General features: G+C 48.2%; 1 long non-coding RNA gene across 1 annotated transcript in view; it reads left to right on the top strand.

Annotated features, from left to right (window-relative positions):
* Positions 1-1,084: 1,084 nt before the first annotated feature.
* The window catches only part of LOC119472890, an 85,286-nt gene continuing 60,313 nt past the window's right edge, over positions 1,085-26,057 (top strand). The window contains exons 1-2 of the long non-coding RNA XR_005202066.1: positions 1,085-1,117; positions 7,006-7,144. This is a non-coding gene — a long non-coding RNA (uncharacterized LOC119472890). The remainder of the gene's footprint in view (positions 1,118-7,005; positions 7,145-26,057) is intronic.

Here is a 26,057-nt window from a genome sequence, read left to right as displayed (position 1 = left end):
ATGCTATTTAATTATGTCAATTACACCTTTTATGTCAATTATACCTTAATGGATCTCTTTTTAAAAAAAAGGGAAAAAATGCTGTATTCGTTAAGCTCCTCAATATGCTAAAGTATATGCATGGGAAACAGAAACTGGATGAAAAAAATAGGAACATGTTAATGAATGTTGGTGTCTGTGACTAGTAGGATTATGAGTGATTTTAATTTTTATTTTACTTTATTATTTCTTGAGACAGAGATTTTCTCTGTCAGTCAGGCTGGAGTGCAGTGGTGCAGTCATAGCTCACTACATCCTTGAAGTCCTGGGCTCAAGTGATCCTCCAGTCCCAGCCTCCAGAGCAGCTGAGATTGCAGATGCATGCCACCACACCTGGCTAATTTTTTTATTTTTTTGTAGTGATGGGGTTTCGCCATGTTGCCCAGGCTGGTCTCAAACTCCTGGCCTCAAGCGATCCTCCCACCTCAGCCTCGAAAACGTTGGGATTACCCGTGAACCACCACACCAGGATGGTATAATTTTTATTTTTATAATTGGCTGTAGTTTTCAGATTCCCTGTAATGGGCATGCAAGGCTTGAATACAGAGGGGACCCGCTGGGCTGATGTATGATAATAGATGATTGTTTCCCTGTACGCAAAGTTTCTGGCTCGTGGTTGAGGGTGAGAACTGAGTCTCTCCCTTGCTTGTTAAGACAATGCGATAAAACACAAAGAAGAAAACCCATCAAAACTGAGACCTCTCCAATCTTCTGGTAACAAAGAGCCTGGAAATAGACACATGGAGACCGAGATCCAGGAGGAGGAGTCCTCTGTGGGGGTCAGGGTGGGAGGAGATGGTAGTCGATGCTTGCGAAAATGCTGATTCTCAGGCCCCACCAGCAGCAGTACTGGCTTTGGGGTGGGGCCAGGAGGTGTTTCTCAAGCACCCTGGCGAAGCCAACACAGGTGGTGGAGATCGAGGCTCCACCCTGGGGCCCGAGTTTGCCTCGGGCTTGCACAAAGCTGGGGCAGGTGTGGGTCATGTTAACTGGCCTCATTAATCTTCCAGGTTCAGGCCCAGCTGCACCTGTCTGCGTTCCCGGCAGCCTCAGGAAGACGTTCCTGGAAGTCGGAGAGGTGAGTAGTCCCTTTCTCCCTCTCCACAGTCCTCAGACAAGCCATGTCCGTCTCTCTGGTGACCCAACCCTGGAGCAGGCCCCTAAGCTGTTAGTCAATCAGGGGACTCAGTTGGCTGTTGAAGTTCAGGAAGGAGAAGGAGCGAGGGGGTTGCTTGACAAAAGCTTGGTGTGGCAGGAAGAGGCAGAGGCAGAAAGTCTCGGGGGACAAAGGCCAGAGCGAGGCTGGATAGCCTTGGTCACAGTGAGCACGACAGGGACAGACAAAAGACAGCGGCAAAGGCCAGAAGGTGGCTTTTTTTGTTAGTTTTTTTGAGACAGCGTCATACTCTGTCAGGCTGCAGTGCGATGGTGCAATCTCAATATCTGCTCACTGCACCCTCCGCCTCCTGAGCTCAAGTGATTCTCCTGCCTGAGCCTTCTGAGAAGCTGGGATTACAGGTGCCCACCACCATGCCCAAGTAGTTTTCGTATATTTAGTGGAGATGGGGTTTCACCGTGTTGGCCAGGCTAGTCCCAAACTCCTGACCTCAGGTGATCCACCCGCCTCAGCCTCCCAAAGGGCTGGGATTACGGATGTGAGCCACCGTGCCTGTCCTGCAAGAAACCTTTTTTAACGTAGGAGCTACACATTTGGGGCACTGTTCTTAGAGACAGCGTGGGCTTGCAGAAAGCAGAGCAACAACCCTTTTTCTCTTCCCCTCTGTAGGCAGCTCCAGAGGCTGCTGCATCAGGGGAGCCCCCACCACTTCCTGGGTCATCATTCATCCCTGGAGACGGAAGGGTCTAAGTCCTGGTTTTGGCAGGCTCTATACTTGTGCCAGCTTCCCTCGAGCAGGCCCACACTGCTCCTTGCATCGAGACTAGGAAAGCACCTACTCCTCCCAGGCGGTCGTGACATAGAAGCCCGTTTGGGAGAGGGGCAGGTCCTGGCATCAGAAGCTTCACTGGAAGTAGAGAGAATGGGACCCCTGTTCAGCAGCAGGTGTATTGGGGGCAGGGGGGGTATGCCTTGGACATCAGCCACATCCCTGGCTCCTACACACTAGAGCCTGGTAGCAGCCCCTGAGTTGTGACAATGAAAGTGTCTCCAGACATTGGCAGGTGTCCCCTGGGGACACAATCAATCCTGGCTGAAAGCGCTGACCCTAGAAAGATCCTCTCTGGTTTTTTGTTTTTGTTTTTGTTTTTGAGACAGTCTCGCTGTGTCATACACACTGGAGTGCAGTGGCGCCATCTCGGCTCACTGCAGCCTCCACCTCCCAGGCTCCAGCAATCCTCCCACCTCTACCCACTCCCCCGTAGCCTCCACTACCAAGTACCTGGGCCTGCAGGCATGCACCACTACACCCAGCTCATTTTTGTATTTTTTGGTAGAGATGAGGTTTCTCCATGTTGCCCAGGCTGGTCTCAAACTTCTGAGCTCAAGCGGTTCACCTGCTTGGGCCTCCCAAAGTGCTGGATTATAGGCATGAGCCACGAAGCCGGCCAGGACAGATACTCCTGAGGCCTGAGGACGTAAATTATGGTAGTTCCCTCTGAATGTCCGTGCTGGGATGTTCTTGCCATCTTTGCTTTGCCCCTTGAAGCAGGGCAAAGGGATCCTCCGTGCCCAATGGCTAAATGGAGAGAGAGCTTCACTGGCCCACCTCCTAGTCGCCAAGCTGTAGGCTTTCTTCTGAGTGGCCTTTGCTCAGATGTTTGTAAGCATTTTGCCCGGTGCCCGGCACATGGTGCAGTGTTTGACAGATGTTAACCTGCCACCATTACCTGCCAGATCTAGGCTCTTTGCAACATTCACCTTCCCCAAAAGACCAAATCAATCAGCATTCTGTTAAAATCGCTCATTGTGTGCCTTTTTTTTTTTTTTTTTTGAAACGGAGTCTTTTTCTGTTGCCAAGGCTGGAGTGCAGTGGTGTGATCTAGGCTCACTGTAACCTCCCCCTCTGGGATTCAAGCTATAGCTATCCTCCTGCCTCAGCCTCCTGGGCAGCTGGGACTACAGGCATCTGCCACCATGCCCGGCTAATTTTTGTAGTTTTAGTAGAGGCTGGGTTTCATCATGTTGGTCAGTTGACCTGGATCTTCTGACCTCATGATCCACCCTCCTCAGTCCCCCAAAGTGCTGGGATTACAGGCACGAGTCACCACACCTGGCCTCAATGTGTGCTTTTTTTTTTTTTCTTTAAAGATTTCTCAGCCAGGTGCGTTGGCTCGTGCCTGTAATCCCAATACCTTGGAAGTTCAAGGCAGGAGAATCAGTTGAGCCCAAAAGTGTGAGACCAGCCTGGGCAACATAGTGGGACCTGTCTCTACAAGAAGTAAACATTCGCCAGACGTGGCGGTAGCGGCACTCTATGGGAGGCTGAGATGGGAGGATGGCTTGAGCCTGGGAGGTCCAGTCTGCATGGAGATATGATTGTACCACTGTACTCCAGCCTGGGCCACAGAGTGAGGCCTGTCTCCAAAAAAAAAAAAAAAAAGAAAAATGTCTTTGTACAGTATCTGTTGAGCTTATGTCTCACTGGTCTAATCCGAAGATATTAGGCTATGCTGCAGTCACAGATGGCAACATCCCAGTGGCTGACCCACCCAAGCCCCCTCTTGACTCTGTCAATCCACTGAGTACACTGCCCTCTATGTGGTGACTCTGGATCCAGGCGGGCTCTACCCTGTGATTCCACCCACTCAGCCTGTGGTTTCCAGGGAGGAAGCTGAGAGTCATACCCCAACTTGGAAGTGCTTCAACCTGGAGTTGACACCTGTCACTGCCGTTTTGGACTGATCACATGGTCCCGGCTGACTGCAGGGGGCCTGGGAAGTGGCAAGTGAGGGAGGCAGCACCTGCAAGCGTGGTGATGAGTCAGCGTTTCTGACAGCCATCCACTAGGGATTTACCTCCTGGGAGGCAGAATTGTCAAGGAAAAGGTTGAAATAACAGGCACTACAGATAGAAGCCAAAGTGGGCTGTTTTCTGAGCCAGCTTTGAGGATGATAGCCCAGAAACATGGATTTAGTGCAAACCAAGAAGCCTGGAGTGGGCAGAGAAGCAAAAGTGACATTCTTATAATTCTGACTGGAAAAGGTGTGATGGCTTGACGTGAGGGGGGGGCTTCCAGGTCTTACATAGATAAGCGACAAATGGTTGCATTCTGTTTTCTGTTTTTGAGATGGAGTCTTGCTGTGTCGCCCAGTCTGGAGTGCAGTGGTATAATCTCGGCTCATTGCAACTTCCACCTCCTGATTTTAAGCAATTCTCCTGCCTCAGCCTCCCAAGTAGCTGAGATTACAGGCACCTGCTGCCAAACCTCGATAATTTTTGCATTTTTGGTAGAGATGGGGTTTCACCATGTTGGCCAGGTTGGTTTCGAACTTCTGACCTCAGGTGGTCCACCCAGCTCAGCCTCCCAAAGTGCTTTGATGACAGGCATGAGCCACTGTACTACCCAGCCACATTCTTTTGAGTTGCTGATTAGCCTCTCCAAAGAAGGCAATCAGAAAAGCATTTTTCTCAGTGAGCAGAGGCATGACTTTGAATAGAATGGGAGGCAGGTTGGCCCTAAGCAGTTCCTGGCTTGACTTTTCCCTTTAGCTTAATGATTTCTTTTCCTTTCATAGTATATTGGATAAAAACTTGGTTGGGCCGGGCGCGGTGGCTCACGCCTGTAATCTCAGCACTTTGGGAGGCCGAGGCGGGTGGATCACGAGGTCAAGAGATCGAGACCATCCTGGTCAACATGGTGAAACCCCGTCTCTACTAAAAATACAAAAAATCAGCTGGGCATGTTGGCGCATGCCTGTAATCCCAGCTGCTCAGGAGGCTGAGGCAGGAGAATTGCCTGAACCCAGGAGGCGGAGGTTGCGGTGAGCCGAGATCGCGCCAGTGCACTCCAGCCTGGGTAACAACAGCGAAACTCTGTCTCAAAAAAAAAAAAAAAAAAAGAAAAAACTTGGTTGGGCGTGATGGCTCACACATGTAATCCCACCATTTTGGGAGGTCAAGATGGGCAGATTACCTGAGGTCAGGAGTTCAGGACCAGCCTGGCCAACATGGTGAAACCCATCTCTACTAAAAAGAAAACAAAAATTAGCCAGGTGTGGTGCCATGTGCCCGTAATCCCAGCTACTGGGAAGACTAAGGCAGGAGAATCAGTTGAACCTGGGAGGTGGAGATTACAGTGAGCCAAGATGGTGCCATTGCACTCCAGCCTGGGTGACAGAACAGGACTCAGTCTCAAAACTAAAGTTACAGGTATGAAGGCCTCTCAGGGTCTGCAGAGGGATAACTGAGTCTCTCCTGCCTTTGCCCTTCATCCGATAGGCAAGGTTGTGGTCATTGCACCGCCGTGAAATATCTGATGAATGCCAGCCTGACTGGCAAGGGCTCAAGTTTCATTCATAGGCTTAGTTCCTATTATCCATATGTCCAGCCTACAGCCTTCTTGGGCTGCTTTTTAAGAAATCGTTCAGGTTTTCCTTTTTCTGACAGGTTCACATCTGTCTTACTCATTTCTGTATCCCAGTTGCCTGAGTACACAGGAGGTGTCTTATAAATGGTATTTGCCTATAAGAATAAAGGAGAAAGTGTTCAAAGTGAACTCTAAGTGCAGGGTGTGGTGTAGTTCCCCCAACTCTGCTGTTGACTTGCTTTGCAGTTTATGACATGCCATGGTTACCTTGGTTTTTGTTTTAATCTGTGAAATGCAAATGTCAGCACTTCAGCCATAGGCTTGGAAGAGACTTGCATGTGGGAATACAGGCAAATGCTTCGTGCGCTTCTGGAGCAAGGTGGGGGCCCAATGATCCCAACACAGTGGCCTCTGGAATGGCTTGTCATGAGTCAAGTGCATGGTAATGAAAGGACTCTTGGCCGGGCATGGTGGCTCATGCCTCTCATCCCAGCACTTGGGGAGGCCAAGGTGGGCAGATCACCTGAGGCCACGAGTTTGAGACCAGCCTGGTCAATGTGGTGAAACCCTATCTCTACTAAAAATATAAAAACTATCCAGGCATGGTGGTGGGTGCCTGTAATCCCAGCTGTGTGGAAGGCTGAGGCAGGAGATGGCTTGAACCCGGGAGGCAGAGGTTGCGGGGAGCTGAGATCATGTCACTGCACTGCAGCCTGGGCCACGAGTGAGACTCCATCTCAAAAAAAAAAAGACTCAACACATTGTGGATTATACTCTGGTAGGGCCATGGACCCTTGAGACAAGTACCATGATCATCTCAGAGGAAGAGATGAGGCATGGGGTAAACACTGCCTGGTGGGCTTCCCCCTGCATCACCACCCTCCCGGGGAGGGAACAGAGTCTTTCACCAAATCCCAGCCCCACAGCTTCCTAAGCTGTCTGCCTTTGAGTGACTCACTTGTTCTCTGTAAAACGGTGATTACAGTTCAGACCTCACAAGTAGCTGTGAGAATTAAGTGAGCATCTATGTAAGGTACCTAGCACAGTAGCTGTTTACATAGATATGGGTAAGTTCCCGTGTGGGGCTTTTCTTCTTATCCCTTATGACATCTTGGCCGAATGTCTGAGAAGATGCAATGTCCCAGGTGGGGTCCCAATGACCCCAGTCCTCAAGGAGCTCTGTGCACCATGTTGGTGACTGAGAGAGGGAGCTTGCACACACCATCAGGCCAGAACCATGGGGAAGGGGAGAGAGCATGGGGCCTGGGGTCAGTTAGCTCTGGTTCCAAGGACAAATGGCTCTTTGCATACTAATGCTAAGGTCCTAACATGTCCTTTTCTAAGCTTGTTTCCTGCATGTAAGTGGAAGGGGTACAGATGATTGATAAAATGCAAAGCGTTTAGCACACAGTCTACTTGATAAAAGGAGTCTGTTGCTTTTAGTTATCATTCTTATTCCCGTTGTTATTACAATTTACAGTGTGAGAACTCAAGAGGTGGCAGTTGACTAAGAACTGGGCTGTGCACCTCATGGCGAAAGTCACAGCAAGAACAGGGAAGATCGAGGGGATGATCAATCAGAGGAGGACTGGAAGGCACCTGTGGATGAGGCCAGGCAGGTAAGTCTGGAAACCCTGGTGAATATTGATCAGGGAGCGCCGTGGTGTCAGGGCTTGGGAGATTCCAGAAAGAGCTGCCTCCATCTGCAGCGGGACCTGGTTGGGCAGGTGTACATGTTATAGAACTGGAAACTTCACTGTGGCAGCCACCAGCCACAGGTGGCTTTGGTGCATTTGAAGAGTGGCCAAGGTTGGGTGGAGTGTGGTGGCTCAAGCCTGTAATCCCAGCACTTTGGGAGGCTGAGGTGGGAGGATCATTTGAACTAAGGAGTTGCAGACCAGTCTGGGCAACATGGTGAAACCCTGTCTCTCTACCAAAAATACAAAAATTGGCCAAGCATGTGTAGTAGCCGGGACCAAGTGCCTATGGTCCCAGCTACTCCAGGATGCCGAGGTGGGAGGATCGCTGAAGCCCAAGAGATGGGGGCTACAGTGAGCTGTGATCACACCACCACACTCCAACCTGGGTGACAGGGTGAGACCCATTGTCAAGAAAAAAAAACGTGGCTGGTGTGACCAAGGAACTGAGGCTGGAATTGTATTAATTTTAACCACTCTTGTTTAAGTTGGAAGAGCTGTTACTCTTTCTGTTATTGGGAAACTTAATATGTTTGAAACAACTTGAGTATGTGAATGTTATCTTTGCAATGGAAAATTTTATGAAATTTACATTTGTAGTAAAAAAAAAAAAATTGCATCTGGATTGAGATACAGTGAGCCTAAGATACATACCAAATTTCAGAGAATTAGGACTTCTTTTTTAAAAAAATGAATAGCTTGTAAATGTTTGTAGTGACTTACAATAATACTCTTGATTTACTGTGTTAAATAGATACAGTATTAAAATTACACTTGTTTCTTTTTAAAGAGGATTTTAGTAATCTTAAGTATATGGCTTGTATCTTTTTCCTTTGGACAGTACTGCTTGGAATGGTTCATCCTACTTTGTCTTTGTCAACGTTAAGTATCTTATTTTCATTTTGGACCAGTATGGTGGCCAAAAATAAATGATCTCACATTTGTTTAAATTTCTCCCCCTGCCACCTGAGGTCAGACATGTTCTTGGGTCTGCTGGTTTAATTCTAGAAATTGTGTGCCTATTAATATAGAATTGTGGGTCTTTTCTACCTTGCTGTGTGGAAGATCTTTCTATATTGCATATGCATTTATTGCTCTTTCAGATTTGTCTGCCTTTTGATTTTTTAATTTTATCATTTGATATAAAGAAGCTAAGGTTTTTGTGGCTGTATACACAAAATATTTTCTCTACGTTCAGGAATCTTTTTATGCTTTCATTTCTACCACTTGGCTAATTATTTCATCTGGGCTTTTAGAAAGTGATATGAAGCGGGTATCCAACTAATGGGAAATTTGGGGGGCAAAACAGCTTCTGTTTTTAAATGGATTTTAAATTACTGTTTGTTCAGCCTTTAGTCTTGAAAACAATCTTAAAAATCAAGACAGACTACTCTGTTACCATTGGCAAATCCGTAAACGTCTACAGAAGAAAGGTTCTTTGTTTTTTTTTTTTTGAGTTGGAGTCAAAAAAAAGAGTTGAGCCTGATGCCCAGGCTGGAGTGCAGTAGTGTGATCTTGACTCACTGCAACCTCCACCTCCCAGGCTCAAACGATTCTGCTGCCTTAGTCCCCTCAGCAGCTGGGACTAGAGATGCATGCCACCATGCCCGGCCAATTTTTGTATTATTAGTAGAGACAGGGTTTCACCAGGTTGGCCAGGCTGGTCTCAAAACTCCTGGCCTGAAGTGATCTACCCACCTCAGCCTCCCAAAGTGCTGGGATTATAGGCATGAGACACCATGCCTAGCCAGAAGAAAGAATTTGACCCAGGGGCATATGGCAGAAGAAGAGACAGACCGAGGCAAGTTTTAGAGCAGGAGTGAAAGTTTATTAAAAAGTTTTAGAGAAGGAATGAAAAGAAGTAAAGTACATCTGGAAGGAGGCCAGACGGGTAACTTGAGAGATCCCGCGCACCGGCTGACCTTGGACTTGGGATTATATGTTGGCATGCTTCTGGGGTCTTGGGTCCCTTCTTCCCTTCCAAAAAAAAATAGCTAGGTGTGGTGGCATGTGTCTTGTAGTCCCAGCTACTCAAGAGGCTTAAGTAGGAGTATGTCCAATGGCACGGACAGTGCCACTTTAACAAACTTATTTGTAAAAGTCTGTAACGGCACAAAGTTGTAAATATTTGCCTGTATTTCCTTATATTTAGATAGTTCGAGGTTTCGCTAAAAGTTACTTTGGTGTGTGATGGCCTAGTGTTCTGACATACTGATTTTTCTGGATGCATGGGCCATTGTCTCAAGACTATTGAAGAGTCTTTCTCTGCTCATTTAACATTTAATAACATACATAACAGTTAACATATGTTAAACACGCCCTTTAACATAGGCTAAACCTCTGTGTCTGTACCCAGGTTTGCATTCTTTCATTGCTTTGTATATTCTTGCCCTGGTTTCATATAGCTTTGTGATGTGTTTTTGGTATCTAGTGGCAAAAGTTTCCCTATCTTTTTCCTTCCCAAAATTGTCCTAGCTCTTCTTCTGCGTTTCAGAGTAAGTTTTTCAAATTCTATAAAGAATTAACATGGGACTAGGGTTGTGATGTATTAATTTCATAAGATTTGGGAAGAATGGACTGACGTAATTGAGTCTTTTTCTTTCACAAGGATGATATATCTCCATCTATGTAAGTCTCCTGTCATTCAGTAAAGATTTACAGCTTTCTATATATAGATCGTTTAAAATAAGGCTTAGCTTTGTGACTGTTTTGAAAAAAGCTTCCTGTTATATCTTTGACTTGCTTGTTCGTTTCTATGTTGATATAGTGGGGCTACTCTGCTCAACGTAAACATAAACGTTTGTCAGTTTGTTTCCTGAGCATTTTCTAGCTGGAACAATTATATCATCTGTAAATAACTACAATTTTGTATCTCCCTGCTTCTTAAAATTCTTATTACATAAGCTACCACCTCCAGTGCAATTTTGAAAAGTAGCAATGGGCAGGCTGCAGTGACTCAGGCTTGTAATCCCAGCACTTTACGGGAGAGGATGGCTTGAGCCTAGGGGTTCGAGACCAGCCTGGGCAACATGGCAAAACACTGTCTCTGCAAAAACTACAAAAAAAAAAAAAATTAGCCAGGTGTGTGGCATGTGCCTTGTAGTCCCAGCTACTCAAGAGGCTGAAGTAGGAGGATTCTTCCAGCCTAGGGAGGTCGAGGGAGGGGAATCTGAGCTTGGGGAGGTTGAGGCAGCAGTGAGCCATGATTGTGCCACTCCACTCCAGCCTGGGCAACAGGAGACTTTGTCTCAAGAAAAATAAGCAGTAATGATAGCATGCATCTTTGTCTTGTTATTTTAAAAAAATTATAACTTGGGGCCATTTTAAGGGTATTAATTCAGTTCCCATTGATCAGAGATTTACTTATATCATGCTGCTCTATCTATCCAAGCTTTACATTACATTTTAATATAGATGGCTGAGTCATCTGATGGTCACTTTTTTCTTTATTGTCTTCTCTTATGATGTCTTTTCTCATGTTTAAACATGAGAACAGTAGCTTGGTTTGGCATAAAATTGTCAGGTCATGGCTCAGTCCTTTAAACTTTGCTCTATTCTGGATTTAAAGAAAAAAAACAACTGGCCTGTTAACATTTTCTTATCCTGAATATATGCAGAATTGTTGAACCTCATGATACAAGAACTTTGCCAAGCTAGATAACTCCTTTCACCAGTTTTGTTTATCCTTTCTGATCTGTAAAATGAGGAGTATTTTCAGCTCCAAGTTTCATAAGCCATGTCCTTGTTAATTCTGTTTTAATTACTAGGAAAAGCATCAGTTTCATGATTCACTCTTTCTTGTCCTTCATATTTGTTATCGTCTTTTTGGGTCTTCTCCTTTATAGCGTTTTCTGGTCTGTGGCCCTTTTTTTCTGCTTTATGGGACAAATGGACTTTCTAATGTTATTTCTGTTCATTATCTCCAATGCTGAGTTACGGACTACCCCAACCCCCCCCGCTTTTTTTTTTTTTTTTTTTAAAGACTCCAGTGGTATGATCACAGCATTCACCTCCTAGGCTCAAGTGATTCTCCTAAGTATCTGAGACTATTGGTGCATGCTACCATGCCTGGCTTTTAAAGTTTTGTAGAGACAGGGTCTTGCTATGTTGTCTAGTGTTAGATGTAAAATTTTCAGTGCCACAAAAGAAGTAGCACTCACAGATGAAGTAGCGGCTCACAGATGTAACAATGGTGGGTGCATACCTGGACAAGGGAGGGGAAAGGGGTTCTTATTCCTGATGGAGTTCACCCCTCCTGCTGTGTTGTTCCCCTGTTGGCTGGGGTTAGACAGCACATTCTAGACTAATTCCAACTGGCTATTTTAAAGGGAGCGGTGAAATGAGACAGAGTGGTGGAGTATGTATTTTGGTGGGAAGGACAGTTATGGATAGGTGAGAGCAGTAACCAGGGGTCAAAGCAGATGACTCGAGCAGGTGACCGGAATGAGTCAGGATGGAGCAGGGGATGGAGGAACAGATGTGAACTACTGATTAGAACTGGTGAAAAAGGTTTTTTTACTGAAACTACAAGTTAAACTTCAAAATGGAGAATGAAAGAGAGAGAGAGCTGAACATACTGACACACGGATTCTTTGAAGAGAAAGTTGAGGTTCACTGTACCTAACACTGGGATGGTCTCAAACTCCTGGAGAGTGATCCTCCTGCCTTGGCCTCCCAAAGTGCTGGGATTGTAGGCATGAGCCACCACCCCTGGCCTGACCCTCTCTTCAGTGCATTCACTTCTTCTGTGACAGGGTTCTCTTTTAATTTGGGGGAATGGCTCTTTTTAGGCAAAAACAAGATTTCTTAGTCTTTTTCGGTGATAAGAACGTCTTACAAATATGATAATGGATTATATGTGCACATCATGACTCGGATGCTTTGATAGGCATCATCTGATTTGATTACCACAGTCATGCATTAAAGAGATTAGTGTACCCTTTTTCAAAGGATACACTAAGAGGTGAACTAATAATGTTCTGTAGCTACTGAATGTTGTAATTGGTAGGTTAAAGTAGAGAGCCGTTAACTCCCAGTCCCCATATTGGCTGACCACTGAGTTGCCTGGGCGGCTTCCTAAATGCATTCTTGCTGGAGTACTATTCCCTAGATCTGCCTGCAGAAAGTAACTGCAGGTGCGTGTGGAAGGCAGGAGGCCCGAGGGTTCAAGAGCAAAGGCTCTAGACTCGGAGCATGTGGCACACATCTGCAGCCCTGAAAGTCTGAAACAGATTTCAGTTAATCTAGAAAGTTTATTTTGCCCAAGTTGACATGCCCATGACACAGCCTCAGGAGGTTCTGATGACATGTGCCTGAGGTGGTCAGAGCACAGCTTGGTTTTGTCCATGCTAGGGAGACAGGAGACACCAATCAATATATGCAAGATGAACATTGGTTAGGCCTGGAAAGGCAGGGCAGGTCTCCAAAACCAGGACAACTCAAGCCAAAGGTGGGAAGGTGTGAGCTCCAGAGGAGACTTCCAGGTCCTAGGTAGACAATAGAAAAATGGTTGCATTCTTGTGAGTTTCTGATGAGCCTTTCCAAAGGAGGCAATCAGGTGTGCATTTTTCTCAGTGAGCAGAGGTGTGACTTTGAATAGAATGGAAGGTAGATTGGCCCTAAGCAGTTCCAAGCCTGACTTTTCCCCTTAGTTGAGTGATTTGGGGTACCCACGATATCTTTTTCTTTCACACATCTGAGATTGCCTACTGTGTTACTTGAGCCTCCACATCTGTAAATGGAGAATGATGGTGCCCAGGGAGAGTGGTAATTAGTAATAAGATAATCCATATAAATCATAATACCCAGCACACCGTAAATACTGAAACTCTGCCTTTATTTAATTACAGCCATTAACACCTTTGGAACACAAATGGACAAGTCACATTTAGACCTTTGACCTCTTTGCCAGTCCTTTCCTTCCTCTCCATTGATTATCTCCCATTGGGAAACATGCATAACATTCATAAAGGTTTATAAAAGTTTTCGTTTCTTTGTTTCTTAAGAGATGGAGTCTTGGTATATTGCCCAGGTGGGTCTCGAAATCCTGGACTCAAGCAATCTGCCCACCTCAGCCTCCCTAAGTCCTGGGATTACAGGCATGAGCCACTCACTGCACCTGGCCAAGATGTTTTTTGTTTTTTTTATGTAACTTACATTTTGTTAAATACTTAGATGATGGTAATTTATGGAGTTTATTACCCTGAGTCCAAAGCTAACTTGGCTGGCTCTGAAATTTGAGGTATGTTCATGAGAAAACTAGGACTCATGCATCAAGATTTTAGTATACGTGGTTAAACGCTCCTTGTTATTGAAGAATCAACATTCTTTCTCCATGATTTCAAGCTACAAACTATTATTGCATAACCTTGTCCAAAAACAGCCCATGTGCCTCAGAAGGGCAGACGAGCATGATCACAGCTTTGGCTCTGAGCCTTTCTCTTTAGAGAGTGGATTCCAAACATAGTGGCTGCCAGAAGGCTTCTCATGGACCAAGAGGTGGTGGAGGGCATGGAAGGAAAAGAGACAAGCATCATGTCTTGGTCCCTGTCCCTCAGCCCTTGAGCTCAAAGGGCAGAGGTACCCAAAGTTTGTCCAATTAATAAATTATTAACATCTGCTGGTCTGCCACTGTTCTCCCTGGGAGCACAGCCAAGATCTATATCTCCTATTCCTCCCCCTCTCTCTGGCTTGATCTGTGGTTTTCATCTAATTAGCAAAAAATTGCATTGAAATGACAATCTCAAGGCTGAAGGAGAATTTAACCTCAAGCACCATGTAGCCCAGTGATATTTTTTGTGTGTGTGGGTGAAGGTTGGAGATGGGGAGGAGGAGTAAGCAGCTTTCTGGTTCTGTTGTTGTCAGAGGCATTTGAACCAGAGCAACTGCAGTGAGGGTTCGGAAAATGAGGCTGGGACTTGCCCGGCTGCATTCTGGAGTGTATCTGGAGTGTAAGGTATCCCCAGCCTCTAGATGCTTATGGTTAAGGGAACAGATTCATAACACTAAAGAGACCCAGACTTGGGAGTGTCCTGGTATCCCGGTATCTTGAACAGAAGTGTTATATGTAAATTTTCATTGCCTCAAAAGAAGTAGCACTTGAATATAAATTTTCTCAGCAAGGCAGCTTACTTCTATAGGAGGGTGCATCTCACCAATGGAGCGATGGTGAGCATGCACCTGGACAAGGGAGGGAAGGGGTTCTGATTCCTGACAGAAGTCGCCCCTACTTCTGTGTCATTCCACTATTGGTAGGGTTAGACCACACCGTTTAAGCTAATTCCGATGGCTATTTTAAAGAGAGCAGGGGTACCAGCCGGAGTGGTGGAGTGGGTAGTTTGGTAGGAAGGACGGTTACTGGACTGGTTAGAGAGGTGACCAGGGATGACTCAGGTCACAGCAGGTGACCAGGGGAGCAGATGTGACCTACTAATTAGAATTGGCGGGAAAGTTGTTTACTGAAACTAGAGGCAAGGGGGCGAAGAGGACCAGGAAGTTAAACTTTAAACTGGAGAATTAAAGAACAAGAAAGCTGAACATACTGACACACTGATTCTTTGAAGAGAGACTTGGAGTTCACTCTAACAGAAGCATTCCTAATTTTGGCTTAAAGATGATAATATTGATTCTTGCAAAATACGGTGATTAAGAAAATTATTCCTTTATCACAAATCCTTGTAGCAGAGCATTTCTTTCCCCATGATCTCTCTGTTTTTGTTTTTTCTTCTTTAAGACAGAGTCTTGAACTTTTGCCCAGGCTGGAGTGCAGTGGTGCAACCTCAGCTCACTGCAACCTCCACCTCCCAGGTTCAAGTGTTTATCCTATCAGCCTCCTGAATAGCTGGGATCACAGACACACGCCACCACCCCTGGCTAATTTTTATATTTTTTTAGTAGACATGGGGTTTCACCATGTTGGCCAGGCTGGTCTTGAACTCCTGACCTCAAGTGATTCACCCACCTCAGCCTCACAAAGTGCTGGGATTACAGGCATGAGCCACCATGCCGGGCCCCACATGATCTTATTTATCTTATATAAAGGAGTGTTGTACCGAGGGTGGACACATTTCCCCTCTTACTTTCAGGAACACCCTACTCTACGGAGTAACCGTACTTTGACTACGTTACTTCCTTAATGAATTTGCTTTTGCTTTGCACTGTGGACTCGCCCTGAATTTCTTGTACGAGATCCAAGAACTCTCTCTCGGGGTCTGGATCGGGACCACTTGCCTGTAGCCTTGTTGTCTCTCTTTTTAACCAAAGCAGCGTCCCTTATCAGTTTATTCTAACTGCATTTGTGTGTGGAGCCCTAAAACCAGCTGGCATTTCCAGGCCCCTTAAGATCTAGGTAATATTTGGTGAGTTTTCTTAATCTCCCATTTCATGGGTTTTTGGAAATTAAAAGTATCCTCCAAGATTTTCCTAAACCCCAGCTGCTTCTAACATGATCATTATTACAGGAAAGTGTTCCTGATCCAGACCCCAAGAGAGGGTTGTTGGATCTGACAAAAGGAAGAATTCAGCGCAAGTCTGTTGAGTAAAGTCAAAGCAAGGTTATTAGAAAGGAAAGGAATCAAGAATGGCCACTCCATGGACAGCGCAGCCCCGAGGGCTGCTTGTTGCCCTTTTTTATGGTTATTTCTTGATGACATGCTGAACAAGGGGTGGATTATTCATGCCTTCCCTTTTCAGACCACATAGGGCAACTTCCTGCCACTGCCATGACATTGGTAAGCCGTCTCGGCGCTGATGGAAGTGGAGCAGTGAGGACGACTCGTCACCATCTCGGTTTTGGTGGGTTTTGGTTCCTTCACTGCAGCCTGTTTGATCAACAGGGTCTGCATGACTGTATCTTGTGCCACCCTCCTGTCTCATCCTGTGACTAAGAGTGTCTTAACGGTCTGGGAATGCAGCCCAGTACTTTCAGCCTCATTTTACCCAGCTGCTATTCAAGATGGAGTTGCTGTGGTTCACACGCCTCTGACTTCGTCACCCCACTGGAAATTCTTACTCAGGCTGAAGGGGTCAGCAGACAGCCTGGGCCACCTTGTGTCCCCATACTGTGCTGGGTGGAGGGTACCGCCTCTAGAAGACTTTGTCTGTTGGGCCTCTAATACTCAGCAGTGACTTTGCAGGATCATCTCACTGCGCAACAGATCACTACCCCAACAGGAGCATCGAAGCCAAGACTGGGTCAGGCCCAGCAGAGCATAATGAAATGAGAATAGGCTTTCATGTTAGAATCCAGGCTGTGTGATCTTCAGCAACTTCCTTAACTTCTCTGAGCCACTTCATTTAATCTGGAGAATGGGGCTGAATCTTTGCTTTTGAGTTACTCTGAGGATAAATGTAAGGCACCTGATATGCAGTAAAAAACAAAGGGAAATACCTTTATTCAATCTTCAGCACAAAATGTGTTCATTTTCTTACCATACCTCCCTTCCTTTCCCGCTTTCTAAAGGACAGAGGACAAACACCTCATTGTTTCAGATCTAACACGCAACCCCATCCCCACGACTGGCTTTCAGTAGATTATTTACAGGGTTGCAGAGGTCAGCAAACTTTGGCACACCTGTTTGGTAAATAAAGGTTAATTGAACACAGCCATGTCCACACGTCAGCGTTGAATAGTTGCAATGAGAATCTCATGACCTGCAAAGCTTAAAATACTTACTCTTTGGCCCTTTAGAGAAAGAGTTTGCCATCCTCTGGCTTACGGCAGTTGTTTTTTCCAGAGCAGGGATTCAGCCTAGCCTCAGTTTGTCCAATCAGATCTGCATTCAGTTGACCGAATCAGCTAACAAGAGTTCATTGCTGTGGACCCATGGTGTGCTTGGAGAGGGGAGTGTGCGTGGGGTGGTCACAGCCTTGATCCACAGCCCTGCTTCCCGGAAGCTTTCTGTCTGCTTGTGTGGATACACAAGGCATGCTGGGCGCGGTGGCTCACGCCTATAATCCCCACACCGGGGGAGGCAGAGGCAGGAGGATTGCTTGAGCTCAGGAGTTGAGACCAGCCTCAGCAACGTGGCAAAACCTCATCTCCACTAAAAATACAAAAATTAACCAGGCATGGTGGCATGTGCCTGTAATCCCAGCAACTGGGAGGCTGAGGAGGGAGGATTGCATGAGCCCAGGAGGCGGAGGCTGGAGTGAGCTGTGATTGCACCATTGTACTGCCACCTGGGTAACAGAGCAAGACCCTGTGTCAAAAATAAAAACAAAGCCATGAGAGCCACAGGCCAGAGCTTTAATCTAGACTTGTGCACTGATTTGCTTCAGGCTTTTAATGTGTCTGGGCCTCATTTTTCCCATCCATGAAACGGCAACAGTAATAGGAGCCACTCCCCCCCCCCCCATACCATCACTGTAAAAACTGAAGGAGTTATTTTTCTTCTAGAAGTTCTTGATTTGAACAGCATTTGGGGAACACGTGATCTCTCGCTTCACGTCCACTCCCAACTTTGCCTGGAAAATGCGTTCACCCCTGGAATGACTTGGGGGACCCCCCTCGGGTCCATCTGTCCTCGTGCCAGCCTTTCCGCCTCAGTTCCTCCTTTTCCCCACCTGTATTGCCTGCTCTGGCCAGCTCATCATTGTCTCATGACTGGGCCTCTGCCTGGAGCCCCCCTCCCACAGACCCCCAGTGCTGACCAGCCGCTGCAGGTGACTGCATTCTTGCTCAGAAGACCAAGGACCACTCTCTAGGTGGAAACCATGGGAACAGCATCTGCCTGCTAAGGGCATCAGCAAGGACACCTGGGTCCCTGCAGCCCAGACCTTGAGAGGGCTGCACTTTAAACTAAATTGGGGTCACCGAGTCTACATCTGTCCCAGTCCCTCCCTTTCCCCAAAGCCCTGGAGCAGATGGCGGTCATTTTCCTCCATTCCCCTCCAGCCACTCCTCATTAACAGGCACCTTCCTCCGCTGGGGCCTCTCTCAGCAGATGGTAAACAAGGACCCTGTTCATGTCAAATGTTCCTGCGGGGACAGAGGAGGAACTTTAAAGAATGTCAGCAGTTTTAGGAGTCTGTTGTTGAGGGGAGGAGGTGATGGAAGGGACGTTCCACCCCCATACCTCCTTTATCCCGTCCCTACCCTGAGTCCGAGAGGGCAGCCACCGTGGCCGCTCCTGGGATCCGTCCTTCCGTGCTTCTCCTGCATGGGGGCCCTGGGCTGGCTTCTGGGCCCACCCGCCTGGATGCTGCCGTAGCTGCCTGTCGGGGCTGCTTGCATCTGCTTTCATGTTCCAGTCAACCCCACAGCAGCAATGTGGGATTTACGAAAGGGGGCCTGGAGGAGGCCAAGCACCGTCCCCTTGCTCCTGTTTCCTGACACTGCTCATGACGCACCTCCCTCCCCCTGGAGGCAGCCAGGGCGGAGCAGCTCTCCCTGCACCTTGGGCACTGCCCCAGCCCTTCAAAGCTGCTAATCCCTGGAACCTATGAGTGTTACCTTGTAGGACAAAAGGGATTTGGTTAGCAGCTGTGATTAAGGCATCTGAGATGGAGATTATTCTGAATTCTCCAGGTGTGTCAAATAAAATCACTCTGTCTTGGAGACAGTCTTGCTCTGTCACCCAGGCTGGAGGGCAGAGTCGTGATCTTGGCTCATGGCAACCGCCGCCTCCTGGGTTCAAGTGATGCTCCTGCCTCAGCCTCCCGAGTAGCTGGGTCTACAGGCGCATACCACCATGCCCGGCTAGTTTTTGTGTTTTTAGTACAGACAGGGTTTCACCATGTTGGCCAGGCTGGTCTTGAGCTCCTGACCTCAGGTGATCTGCCCCCTTGGCCTTAATCACAGAAGCTCCTACAGGCAGAGAGCCTGTCTCAGCTGTGTTCAGAGACAGATGCCACAGGGACCTGAGAAGTGCAGCAAAGCTGGGGGAGAGATTCTGAATCGAGAGGGGCTACCTTCATCTGGCTTTGCAGATGAAGCAAAGAGGCTGCAGCCCAAGGAATGCTTTAAGCTACCAACTCTGCTCCCGTTACAGCAGCAATAGGAGCCTAATACAGTGTTCTACCTGGGGACGGAGTCTTCAGGGAATCGGGCAACAGGGCACATAGGTCTTCCACTTCTCTAGACGGGATCACTTTGCTCTCTTTCAGAAGTCTGAAATGAGTCTCTCAGGGATAAAATCAAGGTGTCGGCTGCGTCCCTTTAGGAAGTTCCAGGGGAGGCTGTTGCCTTTTTTCCAGCTCCTAGAGGCTATATGCGTTCCTTTGGCTTGTGGCCCCTTACCTCCTCAAAGAGCACCTCTTGGCAGTGACTTCCTCTGCCTGCCTTTCCCTTCTATTTCTAAGGGGCCCTGTGATGCTGCTGGGCACACCCAGCTAATCCAGGATAACCTTCCCATCTCAGTCAGCTGGGTGGCAGCCTTGATCTCATCTGTATCCTTCATGCCCCCTTGCCATCACAAGATCCTTAGGGTGTTGCTTCACCAGCTGGAGATCCCTGTGGCCAGCGGTGCCTTCTACCTGAGCATTGCTTGCACCCACTGGGCTCATTCCGCCCACTTGGCCCAGCAGGCTGCACTTGGCTCATGCCACTGCCCAAGGTCCCATAGCTGCCAAGGGTGAGCCAGGCCTGTTGGCTGCTGCGGCGGGGCAGGCAGCTGCGGGCACTGGCACAGGTGTGGGCTCTGTGCAAGGCTGTGGGCGGACCAGATATACCACACATGGCTTCCGCTATGGGTTCCTGCATGTGAATGGGGGAATGTAGTGGCACCCGGAAGCTTGGAGACACGAGGAACTGCTGACCCCCAAAGACGGTGTCACAGCCCTGGTTTGGGGAGCCCTAGTTCTGGGTTCCCTGGAGGGTCCACAGCTCTGTTCTTCTCGTCGCCTGCACTGTGGCAAGTTAGTGGGGGGTGGGGGGTGTGTTTCAGCCTTGTTTGTGTCACAGCTCTTTCAGTCCCAGCATTCAGTGGGTCCCAAGTTCTTGTCCTGTGTCCTGGAAGAATGAGGTGCATGGACAACTGGAGGGTGAGCAAGGTGGAGAGGAGCTTCACTGAGCAACAGAACAACTCTCAGGACACTAGCAGTGGGTAGCTTCTTTCCGAAGGCATGTTGTCCTGATGAGTGTCCAGCTGTCAGCGGAGAGGAGACCCGAAGTGAGTAGCTCCTTCCCACAACTGGTAGCCCCGACTTCTGTTCAACTCTGGCCGAGTCTGGGGTTGTGACAGGCTCCGAAGAAAGGAAGTGTGTGCTGATGGGTCCACAAGTGGCCACGAGCAGGCGCAGAAGAAGTACTAGAAGTTCAGTCTCCAGGCTGCACCTGGAACTGACAGCCCAGGCTTCAGGCCATCCCTGGCTTGAAGGTGAGGTTTCCTCAGGGACCTGCCCCTTTGCGCCCAGAAACGTGTCTGCCTCCCGCCATGAACATGCTGCCCATGGCACCCAGCCTGTTTGCGCTGAGGGGTTCTTAACAGGCCTGCGCTAAGCTGCCGTCAGCCACCCTGACCTCCTTCCTGCCCTCTTTGGCATCTAAAGTCCAGAGGGGGCCAAGGCAGGGGAGGGGTGGTGGTGGTGTGTGTGGGTGTTTCGGTATCGCCCTGAGCACATGTAAACCTGGTGTGGTTACAACAGCGCCCAGGCTTGGTCACAACTCTGCTTTGAACTTAGAGTGTGGGGAGAGGCCAGGAAGTGGGATCAGGCACTTCTGGGCCTCCGGGGGCAGGGGAGGCTTCCCGGGCCCCTGAGAGCACAGCGATGCCCAGGTCCAGAGCCACGGCTGGGTGGCTGCAGCTGTGCCTAGGAGGGTAGGCTCCCGCCTCTTCCCAGCTCCTGCTGGCTCTGGATTGGGCAGCCCTGGCCATGTCTCCCCCTCTGCAGCTGGCACCCCGGCAGTGGCTGCCCCAGATGTGCTGCTGCTGCCGTCACCATGTCCCATGACAGGCGCCTGGGTAAAGAGGCAGATGCCTGCAGGGGCCATTTTTCTGCCCACCACAATGTATTAGGCTTGTACATTTTTGCCAGCCTGGCATGGCCAAATGGGAAATCACTGTGGTCTTAATTTGGATTCATTAGAGGCATATTTTTATAGGAGAACAGTAATGCCTCGAGGCTTAGAAGCGGTGATAAGCGTTAACAAGCTCTTACGTGTTACTTAGTGTTACTGACTTTGGAGTTTGTGGTCTTTAAACGAGCGCTAGCTTGGGAGTTGGCCGCCTTGGGTCTGAGTCTGGCTCTCACTCTCCTATTTGTGTGGCCTTGCTCTGGGGGTCACTTCCCACCTCACATGGTAGCTCGCCACCTGTCCCTGTGAGTAGTAGATGCTCAAACAAAAATGACTTGTACTGAAACCAGGCAAGATGAGCAGGATCAAGGGTGGGATCTGCTGTGTGAGGCGGACAGAGGCTTCTTGAACTATGGAGTCCTCAGTCTGAGGACCCAAGAAAACAAAGGCCAGCCTGCATCTCCAGGCCTTCTTTTACCTTGATTGCCATTCCCATGGGATGAAGTTCCCCAGTCTTGGGAGGCTGATCGTTTAAGCAATATTCACATTATCTACACGGCAGCCAACCTTTAGCCAAAGGTGGATATTTCATTGTCCAAACAGTGTTCTTATTTGAGGTGTAAGAGGCTGGCTCTGTGTATAAGGCCTTGTGATGCTTTTGGAGTGGAAGGAAGAGTTAGGATTGCTTATCTTAACAACCTCAGATGGAAATCCTGGATCTCTTTAAAGCTGCCATGTACAGTTGAGCAGGTTGTACACAATTCCAGAATGTCCTTTGATGGAACCAGTAGGAGGTGAAACCTGACCTGTGCACTACCCGCTAAGCCTGTGAAGCTAATTGTAGGGCTGCATCTGTGTAGGGGAAGAAACATCTCTTTCTCATTTACACAGAGGCAACTTACAAGTTAACAGCAACTTTGTCTCTTGTAATATTCAACCAAAGTTCTCTTAATGCGTTGGGGGCAGTGAGAAGTGAGTTGTTCTAGATCTCTGCCAGAAACCTGGAAACCAAGCTTGCCTAGTATCTATACAAACAAGGACTTAAATTGCCGTGGGTCTGATTTTTTGGCACCATGTGGTGGTGGACACACATTGATGTGATATACCTGAAAATGAAGGATTCCTTTGTCGTTGATGTTTACTAAGAGATAGAAAACTTACTTATGGATGTCATGGAACTTGAGGGCTCACCCGCATTTCTTCTATGACAGCCTGGTAAGGTTTATCTTATGTGGGCTGATTGGGAGGTTGTGAAGGATGTGGGAGATCGGCAAGGAAGACCTATTGTGACTGGGACGTGGCCAGAAATTAGTCCTACGGCTGGACACAGTAGCTCATGCCTATAATCCTGGCACTTTGGGAGGCTGAGGCAGGTGGCTCATTTGAGGTCAGGAGTTTGAGACCAGCCTAGCCAACATGGTGAAAACCCCATCTCTACTAAAAACACAAAAAATTAGCTGGGTGTGGTTAGGGAAGGGTACCTGTAATCCCAGACACTTGGGAGGCTGAGGCAGGAGAATTGCTTGAACCCGGGAGGTGGAGGTTGCAGTGAGCTGAGACCACATCACTGCACTCCAGCCTGGGCAACAGAGTGAGACTCTGTCTCAAAAGAAAAAAAAAAGAAATTAGTCCAGTGGCCACGCTTAACTTCCAGAAGGCTGGGAAACATAGTCTGTATCCTGGGTGGCCACGTGACCCATTGAAAACCGGACGTTGTGTTCTTCTAGAAGAAAGCAGTAATGGATATTGGTGGCTTCAGGGATGTCCACCACAGTGGCTTCTGGAAATGCTCTGGCTACTGGGAAGTTCTCACAATGCACGGGCAGAGTGTTACATACTTCCTGAGCCCAGCTGCATGGCCCAGCCTAGTTGAGCTGTCTTTAACAGAAAGCTCTAGAAAGAGGGGGAAGAAAAGGACACAAAGATGAAAGGATGGACATAGCCCCAGCTGCCTTTGGTCCCATTCTCTCAGCCTGAATCCCAGGGCCCCTCCTCACGAGGAGTGTGGCTGGTGACTCCTGTGAAGGTAATGACCCTCTTGGGACAGAACGCTGGGCTGTTGGACTAGAGTTCACTCACTACCATTGTACCTGCGTAACTGGCTGAGAAGAGTCTTATAAGCTCCATCTAATGTGAGATTGCCGCCATGGGGTCTGTGAGCCCCAGAGAACACATAAGGCGAGCCGTTGGGTAGATGTATAAATCTAAATAAAAGTCTACTTTTGAAAATCTCATTATTTCAAAATTTTCCTTTGGGGTATGTGTTGTAATATAAATAGCATATTGGAATACATTTCATCATTTCTAAACTGAAAATCTGTTAGGAGTTCATGCTCAGAATTTTTGCTGACAAGGGCACGTGACAAGAACATTTGAAAGCAGTGCACCGAAGGGAGGTTGACGTTACCGTAGCCCCCCTCACACTGAGGCCCCTTCTGGACCACCATCCTTCTGTCCATCTGAACCAGCCCCTCCCCTAAAACCCATGCATCAGAATCACGGCTGGGGGCGGTGGCTCAGCCTATAATCCCAGCACTTTGGGAGGCCAACGCGGCAGGATCGCTTGAGCCCAGGAGTTTGAGACCAGCCTGGACAACATAGTAAGACCTCATCTCTACCCCCCGAAAAATTAAACATAAATTAGCCAGGCGTGGTGGCATGCGCTTGTAGTTTGTCCCAGCTACTTGGGAGGCTGGGGTGGGAGGGTTGCTTGAACCCGGCAGATGAAATCTGCAGTGAATCATGATTGTACCACCGCACTCCAGCCTGGGTGACAGAGTGGGACCCTGTCTCAAAAAAAAAAAGAATGGGCCGGGTGCAGTGGCTCACGCCTGTAATGCCAGCACTTTGTGAGGCCGAGGCGGGCGGATCACGAAGTCAAGAGATCAAGACCATCCTGGCCAACATAGTGAAACCCCGTCTATACTAAAATATAAAAATTTAGCTGGGCATGGTGACGCGCATCTGTAGTCCCAGCTATTCAGGAGGCTGATGCAGGAGAATTGCTTGAACCCAGGAGGCGGAGGTTGCCCTGAGCAGAGATTGCACCACTGCACTCCAGCCTGGCGACAGAACGAGACTGTCTCCAAAAAAAAAATGGAAGGGTGGTTGTCTTCCATACTGAAGTTAATATACTACCAATTTTTAGTTCAGAGAGTCGAGCTGAAGATTAATATTAGAAATTAACACGCTTGTCTGGTCATATCCCATCATCGGGCACAAAGCTTCCTCAGATATTGTCCTGGTCTGCTTCCTGAAAGTGTGGGGTCTCTGCCTCCGCGTGTCGATTTTTATCCCACGCTTGTGTTATTGACGACAGTGGCAGCTGTGTTGAAGCTCACGTTTGACTTTTCGTTACATAGCACGCTAGACCTTGAAGGCAAACCATTTACACATAAAATACGGGCCGATGAGAAGCCAGTCCTTCAGACAGTTGTGTTTTTTGGTGCTCCTTTAATAATTTTACCTTTCAAGCTAATTTTTGCATTGGATTTAGAAGAGCAAAGTTGCTGAAAGCGGCAGAAGAGTTTGGTTATGGTTTGTCCTGAGGTTGGGCCTGATACTCGTCCGTGCGTCCACCCAGCAGATGACTGTGCACCTGCTCTGGGGGTTAGGAATCCAGAGAATGAAACACATCGCTTCCTTGCAAGAGGGCACATTCTAGTGGGTAGAGAGATGGGAGCAAATTAATGAGAAATATACGGTATGTCTGACCATCATGGAGAAACAAAGTCAGGAATGCCAGGGGTGAAACATGCTATGTCCAAAAGTCACATAACCACTTTAAATGAGCCAGGCATGGTGGCCCATGCTGTAGTCCCAGCAGCTTGGGCCCAGGGTGGGCAGACCACCTGAGGTCAAGAGTTCAAGACCAGCCTGGGCAACATGGTGAAACCCTGTCTCTGCTAAATAATAAAAAAAAAATTAGCCGGGCGTGGTGGCAGTCACCTGTAGTCCCAACTACTCGGGAGGCTGAGGCTGGAGAATTGCTTGAACCCGGGAGGCAGAGGTTGCAGTGAGCCGAGATGACGCCACTGCACTCCAGCCTGGTGACAGGGCGAGGCTCTGTCTCAAAAATCAACCAGCTTTAAATGAGGTAACTTGGGAAGGCCTCACTGGGAGAGCCTCATTTTGGGAAAGACTTCAGAGAGATCAGGGAGGGAGCCGTGGCGACGTGGAGGGTGACTTTCTCAACCTCGGCACCATGGGTGTTGGAAGCTGGATAATTCTTTGCCTTGGGTACCGTTCTGTGCATGGTAGGGTTTTTAAAGCAGCATGATTAGCCTCTGGTCAGTGAATGTGAGCGGCACCCCCCACCACTTGGCTGGATAAGGCCACCTCCAGGCACGACCACACGTCCGCTGGGGAACAAAATCGCCTCCAGAGCTAGAAGCACAGCTCTGAGAGCAGAGGTTCTCCAGCAGTGACGCAGCAAGTACACAGGCCCTGTGGGAGGAGAGTGAGCAAAGAGGAGAATGAGGCGGTGTGCTCACAGAAGCCGCGCAGAGCCAGGCTGCCGTAAGGCCTTACGAGCTGTATAATTCATAATGCCTTACAGCAGCAACTTTTTGAGACAGTTTCAGTCTTGTTACCCGGGCTGGAGTTCAGTGGCGTGATCTTGGCTCACTGCAAACTCTGCCTGCCAGGTTCAAGTGATTCTCCTGCCTCAGCCTCCCGAGTAGCTGGGATTATAGGTGCCTGCCACCACTCCCAACTAATTTTTTGTATTTTTAGTAGAGATGGGTTTTTACCATGTTGGCCAGGCTAGTCTTGAACTCCTGACCTCAGGTAATCCACCCACCTTGGCCTGCCTCCCAAAGTGCTGGGATTATAGGTGTGAGCCACCGTGCCTGGCCTGCAGGAGCTATTCTGAAGCTCTCC

The sequence above is a fragment of the Cebus imitator genome, unplaced genomic scaffold (assembly GCF_001604975.1).
Source record: "Cebus imitator isolate Cc_AM_T3 unplaced genomic scaffold, Cebus_imitator-1.0 Scaffold122, whole genome shotgun sequence".
Classification (NCBI taxonomy): Eukaryota; Metazoa; Chordata; class Mammalia; order Primates; family Cebidae; genus Cebus; species Cebus imitator.
This window is presented reverse-complemented; position numbering and strand designations above follow the sequence as displayed.